Here is a 9,247-nt window from a genome sequence, read left to right as displayed (position 1 = left end):
CGGTCTTCAAGTGGCCGGTGGCACAGTCAATGCCGAGAGCAGCGGTGGTCTTCAAGTGGCCTGCGGCACGGTTGAGGCCGGCGTGGGGCTGTGGGGCTGTCGTGGTGGTGGTGGTGGCCAGCGTGGGGCTGTGGTGCTGTGGTGGTAGTGGTGGTGGCCGGCGTGGGGTTGTGGTGCTGTGGTAGTGGTGGTGCTGGCCGGCAGCTGTGGTGGCCGGCGACGTGCTTTTTTTATTTTTTTTAGAAAAATGTTGCCGAGTGTTTTTTGGGCACTCGGCAAAGCTTTTGCCGAGTGCCCGATAAAAAACACTCGGTAAAGTTTTGTTTGTTGAAAAAAAAAATTGCCGTGTGCGGTGTGCCGAGTGTTACACTCGGCAACCACTTTGCCGAGTGTTTTTAGGGTTTCGCCGAGTACCTGGGGCACTCGGCAAACATCCTAACTCCCGTAGTGTAAGCTTTTTTAGCCCATATTTGGATGTATTATTTCAAAATAAATGGCCTAAAAAAGGAGTGGTTGCTATAGCTTCCGGCCCACCCCTTGAACCATGTGCATGGCCAGGCCATGGGCGAGCGACACCATCACATACAAGCCAACACTTATTTCGCTACTACAAAATCGCCTAGTAAGTTTAGAACCATTTGTGTATGCGGTTCTGAACAGATGTTGATCGGTGTCTGTAGAATGCACCCTGCTTAGCGCCAATATTCCATGTGCTTTACACAGGTAGTACCAATCAAAATCACCATGCAATCATTGACAACATATGGCTGAGAAAACCTCACCTTAGATGGCTTCCAGCCTGTCTGAGTTGTAACTGTATGGGATAGTGATCCCATCTATAACTTTTGCAGAACGAACCACAAATAAGCATGTTTAATTGATTCTTTTTAGTTTTAAGCAGGATACACTATGCAAAGTAAGCTATATATTCTTCACAACAAAAAAAAATAAGTTGCATACGGTACGGTAGTGATGCACTGATGTTTAGTTCGCACCTTTTTCTCTTGAAAGTGAAGTTAGTCATATTCTAAACACACAATTTGGTGTGACTGTTTGGCTTATGCGGGAGTTTTCTCTGATCACAACAATTATTATTTCAGGAGTATCTTGTTTTGATTGACCAGTTTCAACTCTGAAAGTGGTTGGCATGCACGTATTGTGGGCTGTGGCTTGATTTTCAGTCCATCACTTCATGCTGCGAAGCGTGCTATATATGACAGACAAAGTGAGAATGCACCTATACGCTATTGATCACCACATGATTAACAATTGCATGCTTATTAATCACCAATAATTAATAAGCTAGCTCACATGAATGGAGAAATGGAACCATTGAGGGTGAAAGAATTTTCACAACAACTCGACGTCATTTATTGTAAAAAGGGCATGTGTGGACAGTGTCAGCTCCTCCGAGGCCCTCCTGGGAGATAATTAGATGGAAGAAAATGGAGCTGGTACTGATCGATGATTTGACAAGCGTTCGGCAATGTTTGCATTGAAGCTAGAAGAAATTAACCCTAATTGCAGGCTGAAACAAAGCCTCCTGGTTTACCTTGAAAAAAAACATAAACCATATTCTGGACTGATGGAGTCCATCAGCTAGCCACATAAATTTTAATTTACAGTTCTCAAATCCCCAAAGATTGGGACTGGGTTGATCATCATATATTGATTTATATTAGAAAATAAATTGTTGGGGTTTATTATGGAAGCAACATTTCATTAGAAATTTTATTGATTTTCTAATTAGTAAACAATTCAATTCCTATAAGAATTGTGAGAAATTCACATGCATTAAGTCGCACCCAAAAGCTTAAACTGATGGAGCCATAAGACGTGGAATATATATGAGTAGGTACATTATATTAAATTAAGCTAGTTAGAACTCTACACCTCTAGCTCATATACTCCATCTGTCCCAAATTATAAGTCGTTTTAGCTTTTTTAAATTTATAAGTTTTGCTAGATATATATTTATATCTAGATGCATAGTAAAATATATGAACCTGAAAACCCAAAACGACTTGTAATTTGGGATGGAGGGAGTACTATATAAGGTTTCATGCAGCAACTAGTTGCACTCAGAAGCTTAATCTGATGAAAAAAGTGGTGAATTGTCTAATTCAGTTATACATCAACAATATGTTTAAAAATGTCTTTCAAATCTATTTGTACAAGCCTTCCAGGAGCGCAAGAAATAAAGGACATAGCATACAACTTTGGGCATTTGAAAGGCGAAGAGCAACAGTGGGAGAGGGAGGTGATCCATGGCGTGAGCAAGCTAAGGTTGATGTGCGCAGATGCAGGAAAGCAAATGGTGTATGAATAATGGGATAAAGAGGTGATAAATTGATATAAAGATCGAGCTGTCGCAAGCCTCTTCTATATTTTGAGATCACACAAACCTTACCTATTGACAGTGCCACTGTTCATTTCATCTACTATAACTGTTGCATAATGATCTATACTAACAAACGGTATGCTTCATTTATTATTTTTTATTATCTTCAAAGAATGCGCCTGAACTGTTAGCCACGTGCTTAGGAAAACCTACAAAATCATGCGCTTCAGAGAAGCTCTTTTGAGACTTTAATTTGTTGCATTTTAAATACTTAATCTGTAGTAGGGAACAAATTCAGGGTTATTTATCATTATTCATATACATTTCACACATATATGGCAATGCCAAACATAGTTTCTCGCTGCTGGGGAATACACCTTCAGTCCCGGGTCCAAACCCTCCTTTAGTACCGGTTGTCCAACCGGTATTGCTATTTCGGTACTAAAGGGGGACCTTTAGTACTGGGTCAAATAACCGGTACTAAAGGCACATTTAGTACCGGTTGTTTATACCAACCGGTACTAATTTGGTGACCCTACCTGACCGACCCCACATCACCGCCGGCCACCCTTTCGTCGCCTTGCCTTCGCTGCGACCCCGTCGCCCAGCCGGCCACCCTTGTGATGCGCTCCGCTGACCCCTTTGCGCTGTCGGCCACCATCGCCTAGAAAGAGAGAGGTGAGGCCACGCACCTCGTCCTGTCGTGCCGCCACCCCTCAGATCCTGCCGCCCCCGTCGCACCTCCGTGCTCTCCCACCGCACTAGCATGCAGATCCGCACCGCGCTGCAGATCCTGCTGCTCCACGCGTCATCGCCCACTGCTGCTCCACGCGCTATCGCCCGCTGCAGCTCCCCACGCCGTCGCCCGCCACTCTGCCTCTGCGCTCCCCTACCACCATGCTGTCGCCTCACCTCGCCCCGCCGCCGGTCCTCACCATCGTCGCAGTGAGGGGCGCACGAAGGGGAGAAGGGAGCGCAGCCGTGAGGGGAGGGGAGGGGCTCCTGGAATGGGATCCGGTGAGGAGCGGACCGGGGGAAGAAGGGACCGGGGGAGAAGGGAGAGAGAGGGACCGTTTGGGAGAAATTGAAGAGGGAGAGTCACAAGCGGACGGAGAGGACCAGATGCGTGCGGACTTCAATCCAGTGAAGATCAAATTTCGGATCCCCACCCATCAATTAGTACCGGGTGGAACCTCCATCGGATACTAAAGGCTCTCAGGCACATTAGTGCTAGTTGGAAGCTTCAACCGGTACTAATTTGTGACTTTTAGTACCGGATGAAGTCTCCACCTGGTACGAAAGGGGTCACGGGAGGCTCCTTGTGAACTAGCGGATGATTCCTTTGGGAATTCAAGAACCGAGAGGAAACTGCCCATTTCTGGCAGCGGATGGTCTTGTCCCTCAAAGATTTTATAGAGTAGCGTGTGCACTTATAGGATAATAGGAATATAAGGGTATGTGCACTTAGGTCATGGGCTTAACTTTTCAACAGGGTCTGAACTGAAAATATGGCCCAACAATAGTGAATGTCTACGTGGGCTGGCTGTTTACATGGAGCAAAGCAGAAATAGCTTATTGGGCCATGCAATATTTCAATTTGCATTTAGTTTTCACTCAGATTTTAGACCAATGAAAAAATGACACATCAGAAGACTAAAATCCTCTAGAAAAGCAAACAGTTGACCCTTTCTTCCTCTTCTCTCGACTATAGCGGTGACAAGTGAAAAGAAGGCGATCTCGATCTGGCGCCATCCTCCCTGGTTCCTCTTCTTCTCCGGCAGCTTCTTGGTGCTGGAGATGGAGGGGAACCGGGAGTTTGAGCGCTGGTGTAAATACCCTCTATGTTTTAGATAGGTCTTCCCCCCGGCTTGGGGTAGTTTATACCTTGGTTCTCTCCAGTGTCGATGCTCCTCATGGCTCTTATTGGTGAGTTCTAAGTCTACTACAACCCAATGACAATGGGTTGGATTTCCATCCCCATTTTGGGTTTCTTTGTTACCTTGTTGGCTATCTTCGATTCATTGGCAAGGGAGCCGACTTCTGGACCACTAGCAATGGATCTCAAGCGGGAGGTGCCAGCTCCTGTCTTACCCGATGAAGGAACGGCCGATGGTCGTTTGTCGTTGCCTGTGCGTTTAGCGGTTCAATGGTGCGTCGATGCGTTCGATGTGTTGTCTATTGTGGTGTTTCAAAAAGTCGATGTGTCTTTGTCGGTTTGGGATTCAACTTCTGGCTTCATTCTCCGCGCTCTTCTTTTCGTCAAACCCTAGTGCGGCGGTTTGAGGAGCGTGTTTGTTCGGTGGCCATGAAGTTGCTCACGAGCAAGATGCTATGGAGGATCTGTGTGGGGCTTCAATGTAATTTTTCTGTTTCTTAATGGACCTCGTAACAAGGGGTGGAATGTAATTCTCAGTTATAAAAGTCCAAGCCGTTCCTCTCAAAAAAAAAATCAAAAGAAAACTGAACGATGGGGGATGATTTCTCAATAAAAAATGCAAGAAACAGCACAGATAAAAAATTGAATGAAAACAAACAAGGAAATCACTCAGATTTCCATCAGCATGCAGCACTCAGTAATGAAAACAGACATGAGCTCCTCACGTGTTAGCCTACGTTAGCAGTACCCACCCTGCATCAGCGGCCTCCTTTCCCATCGCTTCTGTTCACCCACGGGCAGACAGCAGAACTGCAGAACCTGAGCAAAACAGAGGAGGTAGTAGCGGAAGAAGCGAAGAACTGCTCATTTGGCTCTTGACGGCCACCCATGGAACGGAAGTGGCTGGGAGCTTTGACTAGGACACCCATACCACCGACGGTTGAGGCGCAACCAGTCGGACCGAGATCCCAGACGCCTCGAAAGCGACGGTGGCTGCTGCTCCGGGCATGCTCGTCCTGGGCTTTCTCATCTCTCACCAGGGCTTTCTCATCTCTCACCAGGTCGAGCAGACAGAAGCACCAGTGATCTCTCACGGCGGCGGCGGGCGGCGCGCCAGAAACGACTGAAGTGTTTTTTTCTTTTTGTTCGAGGACGATGGGTCGATGGCGGCCCAAAGTAACAATTTCGGCCCACACACGAAGTAGACAACACAAAATAGCACGCATCTTCAAACAATCCCAGCCATAGAAAAGTGAGTGAAAATAGATCGCAAAAATCAACCGAGAGATGTTTAGAAATTCCGTATTTCAATGGGCTAAAAAAATTAAACCTTCAACAATACACCATCCCCAGCCCCCTAATTTATCAGCAGCGATTAGGGCGGTTAGGGGGTATAAGATGGCAATGCCAACATAATTAATCATGTGAAATATCGATTGATAATTCCCTCAAAAAATATCTATCGATTGACAAGCTCTAATAATTTTCAGTCTTCGAAAAATTAGTAGGCATTTCGAATTTTTAGTCGTACGGAGACGTGTGGTTGGGAACTGTTTTTCCGTAGGAATTCTCAGGGGCCACCGAATCCCGGCCCAAAAGTTCGTACTCACTCATGTGGGCCGGATCAGTTTGCACGTGTAGCTCGGGCTACATCATCTGCTCACGGTTTCAGGATCTGTCAAGTCGAGTCCGATGGTCGGAAAAGAAAATAAAAGAAATGCTCGGACAAAAATTAGATGGACTCGTACTGTCATACAACCTGGAGATGGCGAAGGTTATGCACGTTTAAGAAGCAAGAAGTGATGGTTGCATCATTGGATTAATACCATTGACTTGCACCTGCCGGATGAAACGATTGGAGACACCTTATCTGCCTAGCTAGTAGCTCCAATAGACGGATTTGCATTTTGTTTGCAGATTTTTTCATTCGGCCGCAAATAATCACTTAATCAGATTTGTCATATATAATATGTTGATTTGCCTATTATTAGAGAATCTTTCCGGTACTTTTTTTAAAGGTGCACGAATCTTAAAGCAATTACATCATCAATTAACTATTTATTTATTACTTTTCACAGGCAATTACATCTTTTCACTTGGTCCCGTCCTGGGGTAGAGCTGTGGTTTTATTAATTACTGTTTTATTAATTAACTATTAATGAAATTGAAGAACTACTTGAATAGAAGAACACAGCTCTACGGGAGTTACAGACCGTCAGGAACTTAGAGAGGGTGCTACAAAAGCAAAGTGATAACATTTCAACTCTAGAGCAAACTAATGACCAGTTACGGAACAAATGGACAACACGTCTACCTACCTTGACAGAAGCCAAGGCTGCGCTACAACAGAGATTGAGGCGATACAACAAGAAGAGAAGAAAACAACAAGAACATTATAACATAACTAAAGAATTCAAAGACTTCAGTTCAAAATCTTGAAAACGAGGCGACACGACTGAAACAGGAACTTTCAATCTCCTCGACGGCGCAGGGGATGCTACAGCGGCCACTCTTTCAGAGGGCACTGCCTCGTCAGCGGCGTTCCAGGTAGAGCTCCTCAATGCCCAAGAGTCGGCAGTGGACGTCGTTCATCTCGCGATCTATCAGGACGTTCTAGCGCGTGGAGTGCCGCCGCCGTTGAGAGCTGCATCGTCGACAACTGCTGCGTATGCTCGTTGCCTCGCGCGGATGGGATCGGTTGGAAATGGGCCAGTATGGGCTGGACAGGACAGGGCCAGGCCAGACGAGGTCCATGGGAAATGTAATTTTAAAAAATGGGAACAGGGCCGGCAGTGCAATTTTCTAACAAGGTGACCGGAGCGGTTCTCATTAATCATTATTATTTGTTTTGACAATTTATTTTTGCCTTCAACTTTGTCCCCAAATCGGCAAACCCAGCTCTATGTATCGTCTAATTTTTGTCAATAGGAGCCGTGTGGAATCTGTTGAGAGTAGAAAGGGAGGCTGAAAGAATGAATTTGAGAATTCTCTTCATTAATTGAATGAATGGTGTGGTTAGTGAAAAGACATGCCCAAATGTCATATTGAGCATCTCATCAAGATTGGTTTTCATGCTATTCCTCCTCACCTCAAGGACCTTCTCATGGTACATCTTCATCTCAAGGACCTTCCACGTCTCATGGACCATCTAGCTCTCACAGCCTCCCCCTTCTCGTGCTTAAAAGAAGAAGGGGATATTCAATTTTTTATCTCAAGGATTATTTGTTTACTTCAATGTGAGCCGCCACAATGCGGATGAGATGTATGCCCACAAGAAGTACGTTGATGAGCAGCTCTTGAAGATTGAAGAAAGGCAAAAGGCTATCATGGCAAAGAATAACATGCTATTGGGGAGAGATCCCCGGTACCCGCAAGGAAGGAAGAAGATGGACTCCTACTAGGATTCCCCTGTAATCCTACTAGGACTCATACCTTATAATCCTACTAGAACTCCTACCATGTAACCGACTAGTAATCCCGCCCCCTAAGTATATAAAGGAGGGCAGGGGTCCCTAGATCGGTATGCGAAGACCTCGTAGAACCACAACAGAGGATCAAATCCTCAAGCCTAAACCAAGGCAAAACAACACCCAAGCGCAGGCGCAATATACAACACTCCAAATAAGACGTAGAGTATTACGCTACTCTGGCGGCCCAAACCTGTATAAAGACACGCCGTGTCTTGTGTCCTCGCTTTTACCTTCGAGTTCCAGGTCCGGCGATCCCCCACCAACCACAATAAATATATTGCAACAAAATAAGGTATATTTCAATGGGCAGTGCAACTGCTATAAATATATTGTTTATATTCCTGTGGGATGAATGATTTGATAGTCATATTTACTACAAATTTATAATCCATGAATCTTTGGATATACACATTGACGGTAATCATCATAGGATGTAAACCTTTTAGTGATGAGCAAGTAATTTGCTGCCTTAAAGCACGATCTCAGTGCAAATAAATTCTTAGATAAGAACTTATCGCAGCTAGTGCCTAGGTCGCATCATCTTGTGTTATTCTAAAATCATATTTATATATCTTAATTTTGATTTTGCATCACCTTCTACATGATGTATAATATTGATTAAGTATTAATTATACAAACAAAATAAATTGCATATGTAAAGATTATTCAACACCAATGAAAGATCTGCGGATCATGATAATGCTCAATTATTGTGGTAAATTTGGCATCCTTATTACATGGGTGCTAATACCTGATGGTATATCTAACAATGTGCATGACAACCCATATTTGCATAACAATCTAGTGGCTAAAATAGAAACATGCCTAATTGAATATTACAGACATGAATATTATACACATGTAAATAAAGGTAAGTTTGAGGGTTATAAAACGGAGGTGGCTTTGTAGCCTGGTTCGTCCTGGCGGCTCGGCCCGTGGCAGCCCAGCATCGGCCTGGCCTGCGGGCGGCCCAGCAGTAGCGGCCCAAGCCGGCCTGGTTGTCATCCGGCCTGCGGGCTGTGCAGGCCTCCAGGCCGAAGGCCCAAAGCGGGTCGGCCTGTGCTGGCCCGTATAAAGGGGTGGAGGGTCGGTTAGGGAACCTAACCGGCCGCCTCCCTTGAGCCGCCGCCACCGCCTTTTGGCACCGTGCCGCCGCCAGCCTCGGAACGGCGGCGCCACCATGTCCGGCCGGCCTGAAGGCCATGCAGCCGCGTGAATCCATGCCGCCGACTCCCGGCCGCGCGCGCCACGCCATCTGCCGAGTCCGGCGCCTCCATCTCCTCCAGCTCGGCCGCCACCCCAGGTCGCCGGCTCCGCTGGCCGCCGGCCTCCGCCGGCGTTCAGAAGTTGGAGGAGAGGCCCAGCGAGGCTGGTAGGCTGGGCTACACGTCCCACGGCGAATGCCCGAGTGGGCTGGGTGCCGAGGGCGCCTGTCTTGTGTGGCCTGCGTCGCTGGCTTGGCTTGGGGGCCACGTGCGCGGCTTCCAATAGACCTCGTGCGAGGCGCTACCGGCATGGCTCGGCAGTCCTGCGGGCATGGCTGCCGCAAGGGCATAGGCT

At 46.4% G+C, this 9,247-nt stretch overlaps 1 pseudogene; it reads right to left on the bottom strand.

The window, feature by feature from the left end:
* The window catches only part of LOC106804520, a 10,088-nt pseudogene extending 2,723 nt beyond the window's left edge, over nucleotides 1-7,365 (bottom strand).
* Nucleotides 7,366-9,247: the final 1,882 nt, after the last annotated feature.

Source organism: Setaria italica, chromosome IX, assembly GCF_000263155.2.
Source record: "Setaria italica strain Yugu1 chromosome IX, Setaria_italica_v2.0, whole genome shotgun sequence".
Classification (NCBI taxonomy): domain Eukaryota; kingdom Viridiplantae; phylum Streptophyta; class Magnoliopsida; order Poales; family Poaceae; genus Setaria; species Setaria italica.
Note: the sequence above shows the minus strand (reverse complement) of the source record. Positions and strands in the feature narration are given on the sequence as shown.